Source organism: Sipha flava, unplaced genomic scaffold (assembly GCF_003268045.1).
Source record: "Sipha flava isolate LNK unplaced genomic scaffold, YSA_version1 134_pilon_pilon, whole genome shotgun sequence".
NCBI lineage: Eukaryota > Metazoa > Arthropoda > Insecta > Hemiptera > Aphididae > Sipha > Sipha flava.
Genome location: NW_020271760.1, coordinates 988051 through 1011667, shown reverse-complemented (window position 1 = coordinate 1011667; position 23617 = coordinate 988051). Strand labels below are relative to the sequence as shown.

Below are 23617 nucleotides of genomic sequence, written 5' to 3'. Positions count from 1 at the left end.
GAAATGGTGTTTTTAATTTATTTTCTTGTAGTCATGCACGTATAGCATTACGGATTTCAGGACGGTCGGACGCTTTGGACTAAACGTGCGGTCGATTTTCCGTTTTCCTGTGTACATTGTACACACTCGTGGTACACCCAAGGTTAGTCATGAACGAGTGAAAATGTTGAAGTCAAGTTAAAAACATAAGTTATTTTTAGAAAAAATTGTTGTTTTTTCACATCGCTTTAAACGGTACGAGAAAAATATTTTTCCATGATGTAACTACTTATCAATAAGTAAATTTTACAATTAAGTTCAAAAATTAGAAAAATAAAAAATCATTTTTAGTGAAAATTGTTGTTTGTAATAAAATAACGGTACGTTATTTTTTACTTATTTATTATATTATTTTATTTTATTATTATTTAATTTAATTTAATTTAAATTTTAAATTAGAAACTAAGTTATTTTTTACTTAGTTTAGTGACCTATTGTTATGATTCAACGTGTGATAAAAAATAAAATAAAAATACGTTTGAAAAGCACAAATTTCATCACCAACACCATTAGTCAAAAAAAAAAAAAAAAATGAATGTCATATCCAAGCCCATAAACATACACACACATATAATATCATATATTCGTATAATTTATGTTAAGACAAAAGAGCATCGTTTTGGTGAAAACATTTTATAATAGCAACGGAATATGCTATGCATGAAGTTAGGTGTAAAAAGCAAAAATCGATCTCTTTATAAAATAATCGTCGTACTGTCAAATGGATAACGAACTATTGCGGACTTGTCATATGTGCAGGAAAAAATCCAATTTTATGTCCGCCTTCGGGGGCGCGTAAAAAATATATAATTACTAGAGGTGTGTTAATCCTAGAACCGATGTTGGTTCGGGCCACTACTGGAGTATCGGTTTTCGTTAAAACTGATATTTGAATGATAACACAATACGAGAAAAAGAACCTCCAGCGTAAACTATTGTTAGCAGTAGTATTAAAAAATAGTTATAATACAAATAGTTATTAACTGTTAATTAACGATAAGGTGAAATGTCGCGAAACAACGGGTCACGTTTAAATCACATTGATATCGGTTTTATTTCATTACATAGGTTCACGGTTCTTAGCCGAAAATTATTGATATTAATGCAATCCTTATAAATGCAATTACTAGCAATTTCAGCCTTACCGCGCGTCATCCCATGTTATAATAATGGTTCTCTCCCTCATAAAACTGATCGAAGCGAAACCAAATTATATGTATGCGTACAACGTGATATCGCGGTGTATCCGCCGCCTATCGATTTCTCACAGTCGTTGCCCGGAAAATACACATCAGTTGTGTACGCTCGTAAACTTTTGTACGCGATAAACCGTTTCGGAGCGAATTCATTATTATCATTATAACCATTATTTCATTGCGTTCGCGCTACGGATGAATTTTAAACGGAATTGTAACTTTCCATTAATACGGCGAACACGCGCGCAAACGCGCTCACACGCACCAGGCCCTTTAACCCTATGCATACATTCTATACATGTACAATGGTTAACGTTAGTTTGCGAGCTAAAGTCATTTAACAGGCGTGCACGACGCGGCTCGGTCCGTTGGTTTTATTTACATTTATATTATTTCGATTCCACCTGCCGTCCCACCGTCCCCATCTGCCGAGCAGGAATGCGTACGAACTTTCAGGTCCGGGTTAATCGCCATTCGCGCGCCGTCCGAAACCGACTGCCGACGGACGTATGCACAACGGTAGTGGCGCGTCCGAAACGAGATGAAAACCAAACTGAAAAAAAAAACCCTGTGTGAATTATTGTTCGCACCAAGCGTACGGATTTATATTATGATACACCATCACCGTGTCGAATACCGATGTGCACCTTTATGATTTTACGTATAACGATGTGCTGCCCAATACCACGCCCCGTTCCCAATTAATTTAAATGAACATGCGTTTAACATTTTTTCCCCTCTTAATAGGTACGAATAGAGTTATAAGATTTAAATCCTATTTTTATATAAATTCTTGTCTTCGTAAGTATAAAGAAAACTGATCATTATTGATTTTCCGTGAATCCCCACTGTTTGTGTAGATAGTTTAAAAAAAAAAAAAAATTATTCCACGATGACTGCTTTCATTTCTCCAGTTACATATCACTGTTAATATATATTTTTTTTTCATCGGTTTAAAATAATTTGGTGTCTCAAGTTCATTATAAAATAGTCTAAGACGACCTACGGGTAGAGTTGATGTCCGTAGAAAATTGTTCATCAAAGTAATTGCTGTTCAGAACTAATGTATTTATTTACGTAGAAAAGTTTCAAACATTAGTGTACGTATCATAATAATCGGTATGGTTTTGTCGAATTTCCATAAAACTCCATAAGTACTCGATCGACATTTGGTTATGAATGAACGTTAAAAAGAAAAATCTATCGTAAAAGTTTAACGAGCGTCTCAGATTTGTTTCCGGACGTATGAAAAGAACTTTGTTTTGGATGTGTTCGGACGTCAAGATAGCGACGGTAAGATTAATGGAAAACGTAAACCAACGGTTCGACGTGGCGGAGAAAACGAGAATCCGATTCGAACGGAAAATAAGACCACGGGGTCCGGAAGAAGTTTTTAGACCGGTACACGGTGGAATACTTCGTCTGTCACACGCAGTGACGGTGCTAGAGTTTGCGAGGCCCTGGGCAAGATAAATGTTGGGTCTTATGATTTATATAAATAAAATATTTTAAGTTCAGTTAAATCAGAACCACGAGGCCTTAATTGTAATTTAAAGCGTGGGGCCCTGAGCAACTGCCTCTATTGCGAACCCCCTCACGCCGTCCCTGGTCACAAGCACGTGTACGTGACGTGGTCATTTGGTTTGTACGCTGGCGTGTGACCGACGTGACTATTGCGGCTAATTAACCACACGTTGCTATGTGGCGTGTGGGCAGGATCCATAGGCACGTTGTTCGATTGAGAAATGTACGAGACTCGTCGTCGCCCGCGGTGATGTACGAACGGTGTGCCATTATCTCCATGCTATTTAGATAGTATATGAATATGTATATCGTTGACGAGTTCGAGGTGATACACCGTCGAGATATTTTCCGATCTGACCGCGGTAACTTTCGGCGGTACGATGACATCGGCGAACACTTGCGGAGAGGCACATGGCCGAAAGACAATTCCACGTTTGGGCCGGAATTCGTTTTCAGAGGAATTGTTAATACAAGATAATATTTTTGTATTACGAACAAAACGATAACCATTGAAGTATTCCGTGGAAATGTTTCCGGCCAACCGAAATGCAAACTCAATATTTTTGTTATTATTATTGTTGTTGTCAATAGGAATGATGAATTGTTTAGATTGAACGGTAGATGACGTATTAGCGTGATTATTATTGAATAAGTCTGTGGTTCGAAATAACTTTACCATAAATAGATGAAAAACGATAAAACGCTAATTCGGGCAGATCAAGATGACAAAACTTTGTGTATTTCGTAAAATACGATAAAATAATATCGCAAATGTAAACGTTGAATAATATATAAATTTATATATACAGAATTCAGACATTTTATTAATTATAAAAAAATATTTGAATCATTTTAATGTTGATATCTGTTTTTTAAAAAGAAATTAAAAAAAATGTTTTCTTTTTTTAAGTTTATTTTTTAATTATGAAAAAGAAATGCTCAATAATAATCATAATAACATTATGAACTTTTTCATAAAGTAGTTATAATATATTGTTACTATTGGTAGTGACAACACGTTTTAATAGTTAATAAATCTTACCATCAGTGTGCTATTGCTGGGTTCCTGCTGTAGAGTTGTAGGTACACAATTATTGATAGTTCATTTTACGGTGGAAAAAGAAAAATACAAGACATTCAACAACACAAATACTGTAATGTATGATAAATTGAAAAATATAGAAGGAACTGTATTTGATTAAATAAGTCGGAAGAAGAACACTTAAATTATGTAGATGAAAAATAGCTCGCAAGAGATTTAGATATATGAGAAATGTACTGTTAATGGTAATAAGCCATACAGTGTTTCGAAGAATTACAAGATGAAGAGAAATATACTTGAGACGAAGTACTACGGGAGGTCAAACATGAAATGTCAGATGCCGTTTACGAGAAGAAATATAATTATGGAAGGGAATGAAAAATAAAATAAAAATGTCGCGACTTTGAAAAGTATGTCGGGTAAACGTGCGGCAAACGAAGGGCGAGAAGAAGTTGTGTAGTGCCAATAAAAGAAAATAAAACTAACGCGTGGGATTGCGAAGACCGCAACTACAGTGGAATACGAAATAAACTTAAGGTTTGTCGGTGCGTTGTATTCCGCAGGGTTTCGACGGCGGCGAACACGCACAACGTATCGACGAATAGATTTTAAAACATATTTGGACAATGGTCCAATAGATTTCACAAGAGCCAACAAATTATATAATTGAAGGGAAAAGGAAACTTGAGCATGGCATAGTGATATTTAACAATTTGGAAAAATAAAAGAAGGGCTGCCACGGTTGCTGCAAATATAGTACAGTTTAAAAGAGTGCTGCGTCGAAAATTTATCGCGTTAAGCTCCAGAAGCCAAAACAAACACAACGTTAATATTATATAATACACAAAACACGTACAGTGTAACGCAGAGGACTATTTTATAGTTTTACATTTCCAGACTAGGAAACGTTGGAATTGGGTTTTAAATTGTTACAACATCATATAATAATATACCCTTCGACATAAATGAGGAAATTGGTATGTCTTAAAGTACAATGAATACGTCATCTATTATCACATATATTATTCATGTAACTAAGAAATTGGGTACTATTAGAATGTCGAAAAATATCTTACAAAATGGATATTTCGTTGTTCAATGCGACACTACTGTTGACATTTTTATATTGTTACTAAAATGTATTAAGTTTGGTATGACTGTTGGATTTTACTGGTCCACCGGAACACCGGAAGTTAGTTTTCCCGGTGTGTTCCATGATCAATAACCGTCCCTCTCTCCTTACTTTTTATATCATAATAATATATATTTACTATTTATATGTGTGAATTATATCATAAAAATTATATATTTTGTAATTATTATGCATGGATATTAGAGAGGAACATTAATAAAATTAATTATTTTGTTAAAATTTATGATATTATTTTATAATACAAAATGTATGCCATGAAGGCGGCTTGTGAAATCTGAACACAGCAGCCGATGTAGACGTACATTGATTATTGTTTTTACTTGTATTTAGGTTTTACTATGGAACGCCCATCTAATAAGGCAAGTATATAATTATATAAATATAACTATGAATTACGTCGTAGACGGATGTATATGAATGTACGAGATTATATCGTATATCATAAACACTGTAGTATAGACTACTATAGGCAAGACTGGGCAAGTTATTGATATTTTTTAACTAAATTAAATTAAGTTAATCGATTTCATGTTCAAATAAGTTGTCAATTAAGTTAATTCACATGAGAATTACATTAATTATGATTAAGTTAAAAAATATCCGTTAAATTAACTTAATCAGTTAACTAAAATTAAAGTAAAATAGTGTAATATATGTCTATAATGTGCATTGCATATAATCCCTGATTATAATATGTATTCTTTACAATACACGGAATTGTACTAAGTGTATAAATGTTTACTGACTCTGCCTTTGAAACAAGTGACGTGTGAAAGGTAATTTTTGAAACTAAAATTGTTAAAAACATGATTAAAATTCACTAGTGTATAAGACAATTTGAAATCATTATGCCTATTGTAGTGCGAAAGAAACATAGTAATTCAAGTTGATAAAGATTATTTGATCAATAAATCACTAATGCTCTGTATTCAAACAGGAAAGAAAATCAACGTTTACTCAATATTTAAAAAAACTGTTATGGTTTATGTTTTTGTATAAAATATAAATAAGATTTAATTTTAAAAATAAGTGCAAAATTTATTTGTTTAGCTTATTTACTATGAAATATTGTATTTCGATTTGTATTTGTTAAAAATTGTAGCACAAATTATGATCTACGTTTTACATCTTCAGGCGGTAGTTTCTAAATAAAACAATCAAGAGTAGATACTTCCATTTTTACTCTTAGAGTAAATATATAAAAATATAGTTTGCCTCCTATAAATATATTTTTCCAGCGATCTTTAACTTTTTACCCTTAACCCTTTAACACTCTAACCTTAAAGGTGGCCAGTACGGGTTTGTAGACGGCCTTAAAAATTAAAACGTACATTTGTTTATAAACTATAGTTATTCTAATATTGTGTCTGCGAATACAATAAACAGTTTTTAACACAATTATTCTGAAATAATCTTTTAGTTCAACAAGTGACAAGATTTTGTGTCATTTACAGATTTTACTTGAATTTAGGTAATTCCCATATTGATAAAACTTTACGAATAAGGCAAGTGGGAATATAGGTACCCAATTTCCCTTTGAGTTAATTTACTTTTACCCTTCGGCAATGATATACATCTTACGCTCTATAGTATAATCGAAATTAAAATGAACAACGATAATACAATTTATCTCAAATCGGATAAAATACATATAAAAAAAAAAAAAAATTCACAGCCTTTACTCAATATTATTTAATGGAAAACCCTTATTGAAATCATGAAATCTAGAAAAGAATCACGTCAGTTGAACAAGAAGAAAAAAAATTTGTTTTATAATCATATTTTATTTATAAGTTTACAACGATACTTGTACAGGTTTAAAAAAAAAACAAAATAATAATAGCACTATTTTTTAAACTTCGCTGCTGGTATCAAACTCATATTTTGTAAAAAGTAAAAACTATAATTGTTACTAAACGCGTGATATAGAATATTGTAATTGAAATATTGAAAAATTGATCTGAAAGCATTGTATCATAAAAATGACTTAACATTGGTACTCAAAATTAAATTTTCTTACAACACATTTTGATTATTTTATTTTAATTTAAACTGTTTTTATTTTTACTATTACAACACGGTATATATTCAAGGCAATTATATGATTGAAGAGCATACAAGATATTATGGGCATTCAGTTTAAACATAAATTAAATTTAGAATTTTAGTGAAGTTGTGTAATTTTTACATATTGCCGTTTTAAATTTTAATTGTGAAATATGTGAATAATCAATTGAAATAAATTAATATAAATATACTTTATTCAAAATTGTATATATTTCTATCAGACAAGTAATTGATGAAACCTTTTGAGGAATGTACCGATGTGGATTTGACATATAATTTACGAGTATAAAAAACAACAACAGTTTTGATATGTGTCCCAAGGAATATATTATAATATACTTCTATACGTAATGTATGGACACAACAGTTTTTAAACGTAAGAGTCTCTCGAGTTAGTTGAGATGATGGTTTAAATTTAAAATATTAATAATAAATTAATAAACAAAAAGAAAAAATAAGTAAGTAAAAAAAAAAGAAAAAATTTTTTCGAAGAAAACCGTTCACACAGAATTAACGTACATTGAAAGGAATTTTGATTATTAATAGCCATTGCAGAAAATCACTCACGCAATAACGTACTATTTCTCAAAAAACAGATCAAGTTTTTCGTAAAATAAATTGTTAAAACCTATTAAATAACTATTAAAATATAAATTTTATATTATATTGTACACGCAGCACATATAAATTGATGCGCGATACTGCACGATGTACGCACTGCATTCGGTGCTCGTCACGTAAAACTTGCATTGAGGCAATCGACTCAAACGTCGTTTGCTAAAAATAAAGAGGACGTCGTCACTAGTCCTTGACGATTCCACACGTATAATTGTTTTTGGGATACAAATATATCGTATTTTCCGTCCGACGAACGACACATTTTTTCACCGTGTTGACATATCGACACGGTCCTGTTTGACCGTATGAACACCGCAGAACGACCAGCCAAACAATAGAGCATTCAGAGTTTTGTTGGCCTTGCTCGAATCGCGACCATTTCAGAATCGGGTATATGAAAACAATCGATATTATATTTTCCCATAACGCGCTTGAAAGACATTTGGCTGAAACTGTAGAAATAGCAACGTGGTGCGGTTTGAAGTGATTTTTTTTAGATTTCTCGAACTATACGCGAGCGGGTGCTCGCTCGAGAGATCAACTGAGACGTATAAGAAGAACGAATATACGAAAACATTTCCCGCAATTGTAATAATAAATAAACGAAAAATGATGTTTTCTATTTGTTCTGCAGACATCTAGAAAGGAAAAAGTTGATCCTAGGTTAACGAAAATCACACAGATTTGAATATGCAATTCAATATCGTCCCGGAGAAAATAATTGTATTGTATATTTTTCGAGGAACAGATGAGGGACACTGGTACGGTGAGAAGCATGCAATATAAAATGCTAAAGAAATGAATGAAAGGAGACACTGAAAGTGTTTATCCGGCCAGAAAGGATGTATCTACTCAAAATCAATGAATCATCAGGGAAAAAATAGACGAATAAAATGGCGTTATATGCATTAAACACTGGTTACTATAATACAGTAATTAATAAAATAAACCTATTGCAAACTTAAAATTATCTGACCAGCCGTTCCAGTTCAACGGTATTTTCTCATCATTCAAATGATTGTTGTATATTTTAAACGTAGTTCATATACGTGACCGGCATTTGTATTTGTTGGAAATAAAATAGTATTGATAAAGTGTATGGTAAATACTATAGGTACGCATGCATAATAAGATGATTATGACAATTTTTGTTTAAACTTACTAAAATTCGACTATTCAAAGTGTGTCATCTCAATTTACAACATCCCATACAAAGTATGTATAAATAATATAAATGTGTTCTTTTCTGAGAACAATAAGCTTTTTCGTAATATTTAATTTTAGCGGATGTTTAAAATTTATTCAGTGGTATAATAATATTCGTGTTCGTAATAACATGAAAAGGAATTTCGCTTTTTTTTATTTGTAGGTAAAATATTGACTTTATATCGTTGCCTTTGTAAAGTATATTACGGATAATTCTTTTGAATTTGATAACAACATCGTGTTATTGTTTTAACGAATAGTTTTCATTTTAAAATCGATAAATAAAAATAGTGTATTTTATAATTGTAATTCACTGTAGTACACATTACATGACTCGTTTTAAATGAAATAAAACCAATTGAGCCTAACATTGTAGGTATTTAGGAAATGAACACCGAGAACGAAGATCATGGAAAATAAATGGGTTCTGATTAAATACAAAAGTAAAAGATTATGTGTGTGTGTGTGTGTGTGTGTGAGAGAGAGAGAGAGAGAGAGAGAGAGAGAGAGAGAGAGAGAGAGTGAAGGGATTGAAAAGGGCGAAAGAAAGAGATAGAGAGAATGAAAATAACGTGACAGAGATGACGGAAATGAAAAAAAAAAATTATTTTTGTTACGTGTAGATTAAATATTAATAATATCTGATTTACCTTCACTCGGGAGGTTAGTTTTCAATTATGTGTATTATTTAAAGTACAAAAATGTATAATTTTAAATTAACTAGTTGGTACTCAATACTTTTGGTTTATGTATCATTTGCTAACATAAAAATATATTCCACTAAAAATGACATTATTTGGAAATAAGAATTTAATTCGCGTGTGTTGCTCAAAAATTATTCCAAATCATCTGATTGGACAGTAAAAAAGTGATTGCAAAAGTTTCGGCGGAGTGGTATGAAGTAATAGTAACAACTTTTTGTTGATGCATAACACATGCCGGGCTTTTCATTGCGGAATTTGAACGCCTGACAATATTGGCGTACTTTTTTCATTGCACCGATGGTAGTTTTAAGACACGCAGAGTAATAATTAATGACTGATGCATATTCAAATGCAAGACAAATGAAGCACGTGTAAATCCACGGCTGGTTCGCATCCTCTCTCGATCTTGTGCTCTAAATGTAGCTATGACCAAAATTTATTAAACATATATATTTGGGTTTTGTTCGGTCTCCGAGGACTATGACAGCTGTAAATGCAACAAAAATACACCAAACCTGTCAAGTTGTCTAAAGCAGAAAAAATAAAAAAATTACAAAATTTGTTGGTATTTATTATTTATTTTTCTGTCAGCGTTGATGGACGAATAAAAACACAAAATTGTTAAAATCCAAAAAAAAAAAAAAGGTGTGATCAATTTAATTAGAAGTATGGTAAAGTGTTTCTTTTTTTAAAAAGATAATTAATTAAATTACTTGCAAAACATTGGCGTGCAGAGAGTTTTTTTTATTCGAGAAAAATTAAGATTTAGTTACGTTCATTAATACAAATAAAAACGAATTATGATATGTATTATTTTAAGAACATTTTTATGTACACTATATCGAAGTAAAATTATTCGAATGTTGAAATTAAACACTAGAATGTTCTGTTAATATGTTTTATTTGTAAAATGTTACGTTGGTCTTATATGAAAATGCTGAAAAAATGTTGAATGTTTCAATTTTCAATAAAACTTTAAACAAGTCAATTCTAATAGCACTTTAAATGGAAAAAGAAATTATTTCGACAGTAATTTTTATTTTATACGACAATATTTGATTTTCTTAAAAGATGTTTTTTTTATGTAAAAAATATCTATATATTATGATGATATACGCATTATGTACAGTATTTTGTGCACACAGTTAAATAAAAATAAAATGAAAAAAATGGCAAGATAGAGATAATGAGATGAGAAGTGTGTATTTGAAATCAATAACCTATTGTATTGAAAGATGAATATGAATGAAATTTGCTTTATTCTACGAAGAAATTGTAAGCACTTTTTTTGTTATTTAAAATCGAAATAGTATTGTATCGAGTATAATCGAAATATTTTGGATAAAATTCATATGATTTCATTAATACTGATTTTTAACCCAATCTAAAAGCACTTTGTTTAAATTCTGAGTAAAATAAGAAATGTATTGGTTAAACCATGATGTGTTTTTTTTTTGTATGTGTACACAATTTTGATCAAAAGGAGTACTTCAATCATCACAAAATAAGTAAAATATAGGAAATGGATTTTGTTGGTACTTTGAAAGAGGTCATTTAACGAACTTACAAACAGTTTTCTTCATAATTGCGAAAAAATGACAAAAAGGTTTTTCTTTTTTTAAAAAAAAATAATACTTGAAATATTTACAATTTGATGCAGTGTTTGCACAGTAAATTTATTTTTTTTATAAAAAATAAATGTAACTTAATGGCTTGATCAGAAAGGTAGAAAACTGTAAAACTGTAAAACCTGTATTGATGAACATTTATAAAAAAACATGGCAAAATGTAATGCATACTAGTCTTCTTATTATTATTAATATATATATTTTTTTTTAAATATCGGTAAAACAGTTTTGATTAGAAAATAAGTCCTGAAATTTTAAATCCAAGATCCTCATGTATCTATTACTGATTTTTCTGATTTATTTTTTTTGAGCAAAAATTAAACTGGGAAATTGCAAAAAATACAGAACTTTGATTTATTTTCTTGATCAACTCCAAGTTGATGAGTCACTCTTATCTGGGTAATCTATTATTTGAGCGATCTTACTTGACTAAGGCAATTTATTAGTCCCTTCGGTAAAACATCTACACAATTTCGAGTCTTATCTAGCATTATTTTGGGTAATCACTTAGGTCCCTTACTATTTAATGTTTTTATTAAAACCATTTGTTCGCAAATTACGTCTATCGTATTTTGCTGTTCACTAATGATATAAAAATATTCTACGCTATATCGTATCTTGATGAATGTTTAATTTTCTAGAATGTTTTAATCAAATTCGCTACATGGTGTGATGCTATAGGGTTAACTCTTAATATTCCTTTATTTGTATCTGTTTTATATATATATATATAAATGTTTTTTTCTATTAATAATAATTTAAAGTCTAAATTTTACGCTCCTGCCTGAAATCGTGATCTGTACATATATTTATTATCCGTGTGTTGCGTTCGAAGACGGCAAACGGTCCGTGTGGATTTGAACATTTTGTACTCTCGATAAATTAATGAATTGATCACACACACACACACACACACACACACACACACACACACACACACCCATACTCCGAAAAGTTTCGTAAATTTTTTGTCCATGTAGCTTTTCCATACGTTTTCTCCCTACGTGCTCATACGTGTTTTAATGTATCGTATATGTATAATGTTTAAGTGCTGTCCGTATGCTTACCGTAATCTGTTTGGTGTACACTATATGTTATTATTGTATAATAGTATGAGTAGAAAATGCTAAACCTGCGGACGATAATGATTCGCGATATTGTTCCATCGAGTGGCGCGCGTGCATAATATTACTGCAGTGTTGATTCGTGAACGTTTATCCGGGGAATAGGCGCGAACTAGTAGTCAGGTGAACTGCGCTTTCGTTTCCGCGGCAACAATAACCACGTGAATCGAATTTGAAAAAGATTATGACCGTAATACTACTACACTAGCTGTTGATCCGCGGTTAGATTAAAAGCCAACACGTGAATGCCTAATGCGAACGATCCTGAGTGTACCGGTCGTGGTCTGCGTGTAATTAAATTCGGAATCGATAATTAAGGCACTCCTCCACCCCGAACCGTACAAATACGTTTATCGCAGTTGTTAAAGAGACATTTTGTATGTATTATTACGGTTAAACGGTTACTTACAATGCTTCTTTGTATACAACATTACTGATTTATCTTAATACAGTGCTTCACAAACTTTTTAGGCTCACAGTATCCTTTTTAATCTAAGATTTTTTCAGGACGCCCTTAACCAAGTCATAGCATGACTAATCATAAGGAAAATTTTAGACCAGATAATATTTCATGACGACGTGGCGCGCCAGTATAGACATCGCGACGTATTAGAGCGCCGCGGCGCACATTTCGGGAACCGTTGCCTTAATATGTTAAATGAAAATCTCGGTTTTTTCGCTTGGCAGATTCATACAATATACAGTATCGTTATTTTATTTTTATTTTTAATGAATTTATATCAAATTCGATCTATAATCCAATCGCCCCTGGTAGGAACATTGTTTGATTATATATAGAATTTTCGTACGCCGCAATGCAACGATTTGTTGAGTTACAGGGCGTCCAATAGGAACAATCACCTTATTTAATATGTATCATATTTAAGAACGGGTAAAACAACGGTTCGTCTTGCAAATTCAACTTCAACTAAAATAAAAAAAAAAAAAAACTATTTTTCGATTAATAATATATTTTATTCTAGTAAACAGTTATTTTAAGTTCGAACAACAATAATTTGTTGTTCTCGTGTATGACAAATTTTTTTTTTTTTACAATATAAGTTCATATTGGTCGAGTAGATTTTGGACGGTGATTATAGAACACCGATAATATAAGCTAAAGCTTTCATATTATATAATTCCACACTCTTAGTTTTATAATTTTCCCTGATGCTAGAGATACTGGAAATACAATTAATACTAATCCGGTAACTGCGGTATGCCGAAGAAACATTTTCCGACATAAAATTTGATGAGGATCGTATCATTCCGTAGAAAAAAATAACAAGAGATCGTATCGTTAAGAGATAAGATGACCGTGTGAGATGCATTTTCTACCCTAGATATTAAGGAAATCATAACGAGGACAATAGTTGGTTAGCGTTTTAAAAGGATATTATAGATTATGTCACGTGTACGTAAACTCTGAGACTAATAATTAAGGTTCTACTTCAAACTTTAACAGTACATAAACGTTATAGTTGCACCCCGTTGAAGTACCAACATTCACAAGCATAGGTAAAGCTACAACGTATGTCTATCTCGTGAACCGCACGGCATGAGAGCTCTAGTTCATGTGATATTACACCGTTCTTGCCTTTGATAGTTTCTCGACGCATTCCTCTCTTAATTATTTTTAGTATAAGTAGTACATGATGCATGCGCACTGTGAATTTAGCACAAAACACGATAATTCAAAATGGACATTGGTTTAAATATAGATACTAGTTTAAATCTTATACGACAATCCAAGACATCAACTAATTATGATTTTAGAGAATTGTAATTTAGCAATATTGTTTCTGAAATTGTAACGTTTTCATTGGTTTAGAGAAAAAAGTGTGAGAGTGTAATTATAATTTATTATTTTCATAATTAATTAACTTTAACGATGCAACCATGTATATATATATTGCGATCATACGTAGGAAGAAAGATAAAATATCATTAATGATATTAACGATTACTTTTAATATTACTTAAAAAGATATTACTTTTCTCGGCGAAATAGTACAGAGTAAATAATTGCAATTTTGGTACGACTATGTTCGTGGGAGCAATTTAGGCAGAAGATGAAGAAGATGAACGAGTTAGACTAAATTTAGATTTTGGTAAAAAAATACTTGTATAAATAATATACACATCACGATGAAAAATCGTTAAAATATAAATTATATTATGTAGGTATTTCCCAGTCTCAAAGGTCTAATAACGGATTTGACCTACAGCATTTGACAAAAGTTATATTTTCATACACCTCGTCATATTTTATGTAATAAACGACGTAATGTCGCTGAGATAAAATGTATTTCCGAAGCTTGAACACGATTTACAAAATGTGTGCAATATGCATGCGTATCTAATGCCCAACCCGTAATAATGTGTATTATATATTCCTTACGTACAACCATTAAACCGTCTTTATTGATTTACTCGAACGTTGGTATTCTCCTATTTAAAATGTATAATCCTGTAGAAGCCACGAGACGAGTCGTCTGTAGGGTTGTTTTATGATTTTTCGGCTACAAATAATGGGTTCCTTAATGTTTCATTTAAATGTGCTTTGGAAGTATTATAACGAGGGAAGATAAAACGTCGTTCGATTATTTTAAATATTAATTTTTGATACCAACGCATTACATGTATTGTCTTCTCGGAGAATTAACATAAAACTAAGCTTATAGCAATAAAGACTGCAAATGCATCACCATTATAATTTTTTTGGCTCTAACTGCGTGTGTACCAATGGAAAAATTCTGAACATTTCCATTGGTGTACGGAAGTATTTTGCGAAATGTCTGAATTTTTCCGAACCAGACGCGGTGGCATATTTTATAAACGTATCGGAACTTAATTTATCTTTTGTGTCTTACTCATAACTGGACGTATATCGACTCCGCCGAAAAGATCTTTTTCTTGTAGGAAACCTATTGATTGTGCCGAACATTTTTATATATCGATTCCACCGAAAATATATTTATACATACATGTAACATCACTATATACACGTTTAATTATATATACTTTATTTAATATATATAAACCATATCTAGCACGACGGTATAGTGGCACGAAGTTAAGTAAGAAAAAAACATAAATTTTATAGAATAAATAAATAAATAATTATAATAATATATATAATAATCAATGATTGTTTATCAGAAACAATTGTAGTTGTATTGAAATAAAAATTTTGAGCTGAGCATGTTTTAATTATACATCTAAATGTGGTAGCATATGTATTTGTACTTTTGTCTGGCAATAAGAAATAGGATAATGGAATAATCTCCATTTTTAAAAATATGATCCGTAAACAGTTGATAAAAATATTTTTGGCACCTATTAAATATACCATCTAAAAATATTTTGTCACGCAATTTTAGATTAGAATTTGTATAGTAGAATAAAATATTATTTACTGTATTAGTATTTAGTAGAAAATCTGCTGGAAACAATAATATGTATATACAAAATCCGAAAATATTTTAATATTATAATATTCAGTGGAACCTCAATAACTCGAATTTCTATAAGTCGAAGTAATTATAATTGAATTTTGGCTTTTAACTCAAATTTATATAATAGTAATAATATAATAATATATAATATAATTTATACAATAATTGTGTAACACGTACATACCTCGATAACTTGAAAGTCAAATAACTAAGTATATGATTATAAATAACGAAAATCGTAATTGAAAATCTATTAATATTATCAATCTAATATTTACCTAATGCTTAAAAGGTACAGTTATAAATTCAACGATATAATATGGCTTTGCCTAAAACTACTCTTGCCCAGGCATTAGATAGTTTACAGCAGGGACTGGAATCTATAGGTTTTTTTTGGTTCTGGTTTCGGTTTTGATTGCTTAGTTAATTTTTTAAGGGTTTCGGTTTAGATTTCGGTTTTTTAAAAGAGTAAGGGTTCTAGAACCGGTTATTTTCGGTAAATTCTGATTAATAGATATTTATTAAAAAATAATATGAAATTATTTATTTATTCTTGTTTAAATTGTAATTGTTTTATTCATGAAAATAGAAGGTATTATGAATAATTAAATAATATAATTATAAATATATTAAATATATATATTATATCAGTTTATTATATTTCCTTAAGTTAGGTGAAGTTATTTTATTCCAATTAATAGTAAGAATTTGTAAAGTATTTTATAATATTATGAAATATTATGATTTGATGAAATAAATATCTTATATTTAAAATTTAATTTTAACTAGGAATCAAATTTAATACTGGCTACTATTGTAGCTACAATTTTTTTATAAACATTAATTATATTTAATACTTTGCTGTAATATATCAATAAACATACAATCATAATAATAATAATATTACAAATTGACTTATTATATGTACTACACTATTAAGGTTTACAACACAAAATAATAAAAACATAAAAAGATTTGACTTTTATTTTCTGAACCGACAAATGGACAAACAAAATAGCCATTACCATAGTTTTACTAGTCTAAATAACTGACCTAAATTAACTCTTTTATAATTAAGGTTACGATTACGGTTTTTCATTTTTGGAAATAAAGATTCCGGTTTCAGTTACGATTCTTAAATTTTAAACGTTAATCGCTTCCAGTACCGGTTGTTTTCGGTTACGGTTTTGGTCCCTGGTTTACAAGTTGTATGTAAGTATATTTAAGAACAATAAGAAATTGGAGAAGAGATTTTTTCCGTGCTAAATGTTATTGATAACTTAAGAGATAAGTCAAACAATAAAAAACAATCAAAAGTATCAGATTTCTTTAAAAAATAGTTCTAATTTATTCATTACATTGTATTTTCTTTATTACATACAATTTATAACTCTATACTTTTTTAAAATTGTAATACAATATACATATCTACATGCATTATACATTTATTAGTAAATATATAAATAAAAAAAATTATAAAATTAAGTCTTAAAATGTGTTTTTAAATAAAAAAAAAAAAATGTTCGGTAACTCGAATTTTTAATCGAGGTTTTCCATAAGTCGAATTTTCGATAACTTGAATTTTTCTTTTGTCCCCAACCGATTCGAGTTATCGAGGTTCTATTGCATATGTTATGTTCTAATATAAATATATAAATCTTCGGCGTAATCAATATATAAAGATATTCGATGGAATCGATAAACTCCTTTCAGAACTATTGTCGGGACATTTTAAAAAGTAAGCTCGGTTTAGCATTTGACGACGAAAAAAATATGAGTCATCGGCGTAGGATCTTTGATGTGCTAATGGTTTCAACGAAAGTTTACGAAGCCATCAAAATAGTGCGACAGTGGAAAGTAAAAAAAAATGGACGAAGAGATACACTTCACAATATTTTCCGTTATAATGATACGCTTGACAAAAAGTTTTGACATTTTTAATGTGCAATTAATTATTTACAATCATACTACGATTGATTCACATCAATATGGCTATTGTAATACATTCTTTTAACTAATGTGTTACATGTCAAATCGCAGTTCAAAAGTATCATCACAACGATCAACACATGTGAAATGTATAATCAAACTTGAAATGATATTCATAACTCTCATTGTACGCACGAGGTAAATTTAAAAATGTATACAGACAAGGTCTCGACTAGAAACACACACATTATGCAGTGAAGATAACATACAGATAATTGATTCCATATCACAAATACCCATTTAAAATCAATATAATGAAATTTCGACCATTTGCGATTAATGTTATTTCTGATAAAACAATCCGTAGGGATCTATTACCACTTGTCGAATAATAATATTATGGTAACTACATTCACTATACCAAGTATGTTTAGTCAAATATGCAATCACAATTTATTTGAAATTGTTAGCTATAGTTAAATCAAAAACATATTCATAAATCATAGCGCACGAGCAATAAATTATTCACGCTATTGCAATAAAATACAGACGTCTCGACGATCCGGGGAAACCGATTAATTTATAACCACAGTATAATGTGTTTTACGCATTGAACCCATAGATATAATTTTTTTCTCTCTATTAGAGCATTAGCGAGTAGCTATTTATGAAAATGTTATAATTTAACATAGGCTTTGATCGGCGCGTGAAAAAAAAAATGGTTTTTACGTAACAAAATACAAATCGTACGTGATCATTATTTTTATGGAGATGTGAATTAACATTTACGAACATTTTGATTTTATTTTTAGACAAGTGTATTTTACTTACGTTCGTACTATACGTGCGCACGTGTATGTGTGTGCACACCGACACTACTATTTTACCAGATAATAAAATATGACACTCGACAATAGCTGATACAACGTACTGGAAAGTACTTGAGCGGAGTTGATATGAAATAGATTTTAAATTTAACCATTTATTTTTTTACTATTTGCCATCCTCGTTACTGCCACCAGCACTGCAGCTGATACTACTGATCATTTATGATTTGACTTTGATTGATCGGATCACGTGCATGGAGCGAAAAATTATCTCTTCATCCAATCTTCGTTGCAGATCCTTATTCCAAAAACACACCACAAATATTTGTACACGTTTGCACATTAACCTTCGTATGTATCGTCTGTGCTGTTTCTCCTATTGGGGAACTCTTTCTTCTGCCAATCTACGTCGCTAGACGCATATATCGTATACAATCGTTACGCTAAGAAACGACTATAGGATAATGCATACCATAGTGTAGACAGATAGTAATGTACCGAATTGAGTTGCTTATCGCAAAAATATATTTTCATTTCTCGTATGTGTGCAAACGTTACACGGTTTTACGATTTCAAATATATTATTTGTGACTCATTAGTATACTTAGGTACGTGATATTTATATATGAATAGTATGTGTGCATGTGTGTGTATGCATGTACGTCCATCAATCATTTTCGTAACGATGATCGAAAATATATTTCGATAAAACGTGACAGTTTAACAAGGACAAATCCGTACCATACGCGATCAATACGCCTTGCGCCGAGTGATTCGCAAATAACGGACACTGTAGCAGAATTGTAATACGAGAACGACGACGATGATCCCTTGAGTTTGATTGACGTGACGATGAAATTTATTATTCTTCTACAACGAAACATCACCAAGATTTAAGATTTAAGCGTTATTTTACTAACTGAAAGTATTTCTTTAAATCATTTCTATGGCAGCTTGTATTCGATCGAATATCATCAAAATTAATGCTGTTCACGACGGTACTCATCAAAGTACAAAATTATCGTTACTGTCAGAAAAATACACAGTTATTAAATAATACTAATCAATTACATTTTGACGATATCTACTAAGAACATAATAACAGATACTTTGAAAGAACAATTATACTATAGTCTAAAAGGTTTGATGCTGATACGGCGCTTCAAATAGAAATTAATTTTAATTATCCCTTCGCTAGAACATAAAAATAAAAATATTTTTCTTTATTTAGGGAACAAGTCCAACTCAATCTTTATTTTACCATGAAGTTTTATCAATAATTTAATTATTAAATAAAATCTTAATAAAAATACATATAGGAGTATCGGAAAATATTCTTTTGGTAATATTTTATAAACAGTAATAATACTATCCTAATCAATTGATAAAAATGGAAATTCGATTATTGAAAATTAACTACTTATTTCAATGATTTTATTTTTTTAAAATACATTTTCTCTTATTTTCGCTATACTACATACTATATTATATATATATATATATATATGATGCTGTTTAAATTTTTTTAGACTATTAAAACCACAACCGAATGTTCGGATGCTTTCATCGTAAAGTGTGCATTTTAGTTTTTGGTTTAAAAAATTATTTCTCTAATCTGGTTTATGTTGTGAGCGTTTTAGTTGGGTAAATGGAAATATGGAGAACTTAAAAAACTTGAAATACCGTTTAAAAATAAAAATAAATAAATTGCACTTTGGTGTGTGGTTGTGTTAAAACTAATAGTGATTTTACTTTATCCTCTGAATTATAGGTCAGTGAAATATTTAGCAACCATTTAAAGTTTATTTTCTCGCTGAATTTGGTAAAAAAAATATGATATTGAACCAGAATAGATAAATTAATATTTATTGTGGCTTATTAGTTTAGTACTTAATAATGTGTGTTCACTTTGTTATATGTTATTGAACTATTTTCGTTCTTAATTCGTTAAAAAACCTCATGGAGACCTATTTATCAAATAAAAATCTCATATGAGAAAAATATTTTTAAATATGCTTCCTGAAAATAACCAATGACAAAAAGAGGCAATACTTCTAAGTCAGGCGAGATACAGAGATGAACACGAAAGTCAAGTCGTTCTTACAAACGAAGTACATCAACAGTTCCTTCGATAAGTCCATTGATAAAACTGCAACAGGAAATAATACTGCCATCGGTTAAAGATTTAAGATTTAAAAAATCGCTGACATGACTTATTCGTAGGATGGGAGGGAAATGTTGAGACGATAACTATCAAAATTCAGAAAGCGGTTTTGAACTTTATCTTGATCTCACATGTCACATAAGGTATAAGGGGACCAAGCAACGGCAGAGTATTCTAGTAGCGTTCTTACTAAAGAGCCACAAAAAGCTGTAAACATTTGGGGGAATCAAAGTTAGATGAATGACGCTTTATAAAGCCAAGTAAACGGAGCGCTTTATCAACGATAAAATCAATGTAAGGTCGAAAGTCTTGAGAAGAAAAATAGAGGAAGCCCAAATCATCAATTTCAGTAACGCATAGGAGGTGGAGAAGGTCTAGGCAGTAATCAAAAATTATAAATTCATTGGTCCAAGATAAGTCATCACTCATTTATTAGTATTAATAAAAATACTTATAATATTATTTTTTTAAATTAAATGTTACCTATATTAGTAAATTTGATCGTTGCCTACGCTGTATTAGTTTGTTTACAATTTGTAAAGGATCAAAAATTACGTCTCTATAAATATTTAGAAGAGCTAGTCCAGTAAGTCGCTCTTGACCAATGATGTTTTAAAAAAAACCAAGTAGAGAAAAATTATGGTTGCCATTAAAAAAAGTAATTTTTATTGCGCATGTGTGTACGGTAAGGGTTAAAAATTCGATAGTTGTCAGATAATGTGTATTTTGATATCCCTCAAGCCTTCAAGGTCAACCCAACTAAATTATTTAGGGGTACTTGAGATCGTGATCACACCATACATATGTTTACGGTTTTCAACATTTTTCTCGCATTTCACAATTGATTACGTGTACAGTTTTCCACGAAATCATGTACTGTGCTCACACGTAAATATGTGTGTTAATAAATTTACCAAAGCGCACGTAATGATCTTCGCAATAGCTTTTAAAAAGTCATGTGCGGTGAAAACAGAAAATCACTCCGTAGCAAAGTTTGGTCGTGGAGGCCGCGCAGGGTTTGTCGAAGCGAAAATAACGAACGAATTATTAATTAACCCCGGTGTAAGTGGGTAGGCGTAGTGTTCAACACTAATGGAACAACAGGCAACTTCTATAATTTGATGTGTGTGTACGCGCACGCGTGTAACAGTGTTCTGGCCAAATCGACGTGAACGCATTATTATATTTAGTGATCGATTAAAATACTTACGCGGTTATTATAATGAAACATCGATTGTAAAACGTTGTTTACGTCCTGCACATTCGTGATAGATCCGAGATAGATCTGGTGAGACCGTGGACGGTAAAGTCGTCGATTACTCGTACACGATATTCTAGAACAGCTCGGTTTCAAAACTCTTTGTTCCTCCGTGACCCGCTGTTTGGACGATTATCATCTGCTCGCCAAAAATAAACAAATAAATGAAAATGTCAAGCTTTCATGGCGCATTTTTATGGAAACACTGTTCGCGATGATTAACGACCGAATTTAGAAGCAATTAACATTCCGGTACGTTTTGCGTGAACACAACTGTATTCGTTACGCACAAGATATATCGTTATAGTGATCGAACTTATTTCCGCGACCAGAAGACTATCAAAACGAACTGCAGTTGTAAAAAAAAATAATAATAATAATAATAAAATGCTTTCGTTATCAAACGGCACGCGAGCTCGAATACCGCGTAGTTATTATTTCGAGTTGGTTTTCATGGAATAATTATATATATATATATATATATATATATAGAATTTACAGCGTTTTTTCCTGTCGGAGACGGCGTATAACGCAGCATTGCGTCGCTCGGTATTCTCATTCGTAAACGGATAACACCGTGAACACGAACTCGGGATTAAATTATTTTTTTCGCCAGGTTAACGGACGTACCGCACTCGGTTTGACATGTACCGCCGCGTGGATGATAAGAAATAATAACCGAAATCCCATCGTAGGACTCCGATGAAGCTGTAACAACGAACCCGTAAGACGGTACCGCCGACAACGAATTCATTGGACATAGGCCCGTATTTAGGGGGAAGGGCACAGGTAGGAACATGCATGGGAGCGTCAAGTCTCAGGGGCGGCAAAATATTTTAGCAAAATTAATTTTAAAAATGATTTACCTAAAGAAAAAATAAAAATAAAACAATAAAAAAAAGAAAATAGTATGTTAAGTGCAGTTGTACAACGTTTGCGCACGAAACCAGAGCTGGGTAATACGGGGGCAAGGAGGGAAATTTCCTCGGGGCGGCAAATTTTTGAAGATCAACAAAATAAAAAATATCTAATTATAATTTTTCTCGTATGACTGTATAAAACTATAATACAAATTTTCTCTATTGCATATATTGTTTTTTATTTTGATAAAAATAATTGTAATTTTCTTAAGGGTGGCATATTTTAATTCACATCGGGACGACTACATAGCTTAATAGCGCGCACCGAAACTATAGCAATTATTGTGATAAAAATATGAGGTAGGTAGGTATTAAATGCCGTTTTTTTTTTTTTATATATTGTTACGATCGTAATGCAATATTTGACGTTAATTCAATGATTGTACTTGTGAAAATAATTTTAAAATTTCTACTTCGTTCGATGAAACAAAAAACTAATCGAAAATATTATTCATAAAACGCACTTGACATTTGTACCGTTATATTTCATCTTGCAGTCTACAAACGATCGGCTAAATCAACAAATAATAACACATAATATAAAGTCGAGTTTAGTGTAATCGTATTACTGGCGTTCACGGTGTAGTGTTTAATAATAATACTTATCGATTTTTACACGAATATTTACAGTCAGAAATTAAATATAACCTACTTTTACGTAGAACACTATCGATATACAGGTTGTTGGGGGTGATTAATTATCCAGTTAGTTGACGTAATAAGTTAATCGTAGGTAAACATTGTATTATGTTAGATTGTG

General features: G+C 31.0%; 1 protein-coding gene across 1 annotated transcript in view; it reads right to left on the bottom strand.

Moving 5' to 3' along the window:
- The window catches only part of LOC112679295 (cyclic nucleotide-gated channel rod photoreceptor subunit alpha), a 164039-nt gene that overhangs the window by 119062 nt on the left and 21360 nt on the right, over window positions 1-23617 (bottom strand). Inside the window, exon 2 of the mRNA XM_025549043.1 lies at window positions 21890-22076. The gene's annotated coding sequence lies outside the window, so the exon portion shown is untranslated. The remainder of the gene's footprint in view (window positions 1-21889; window positions 22077-23617) is intronic.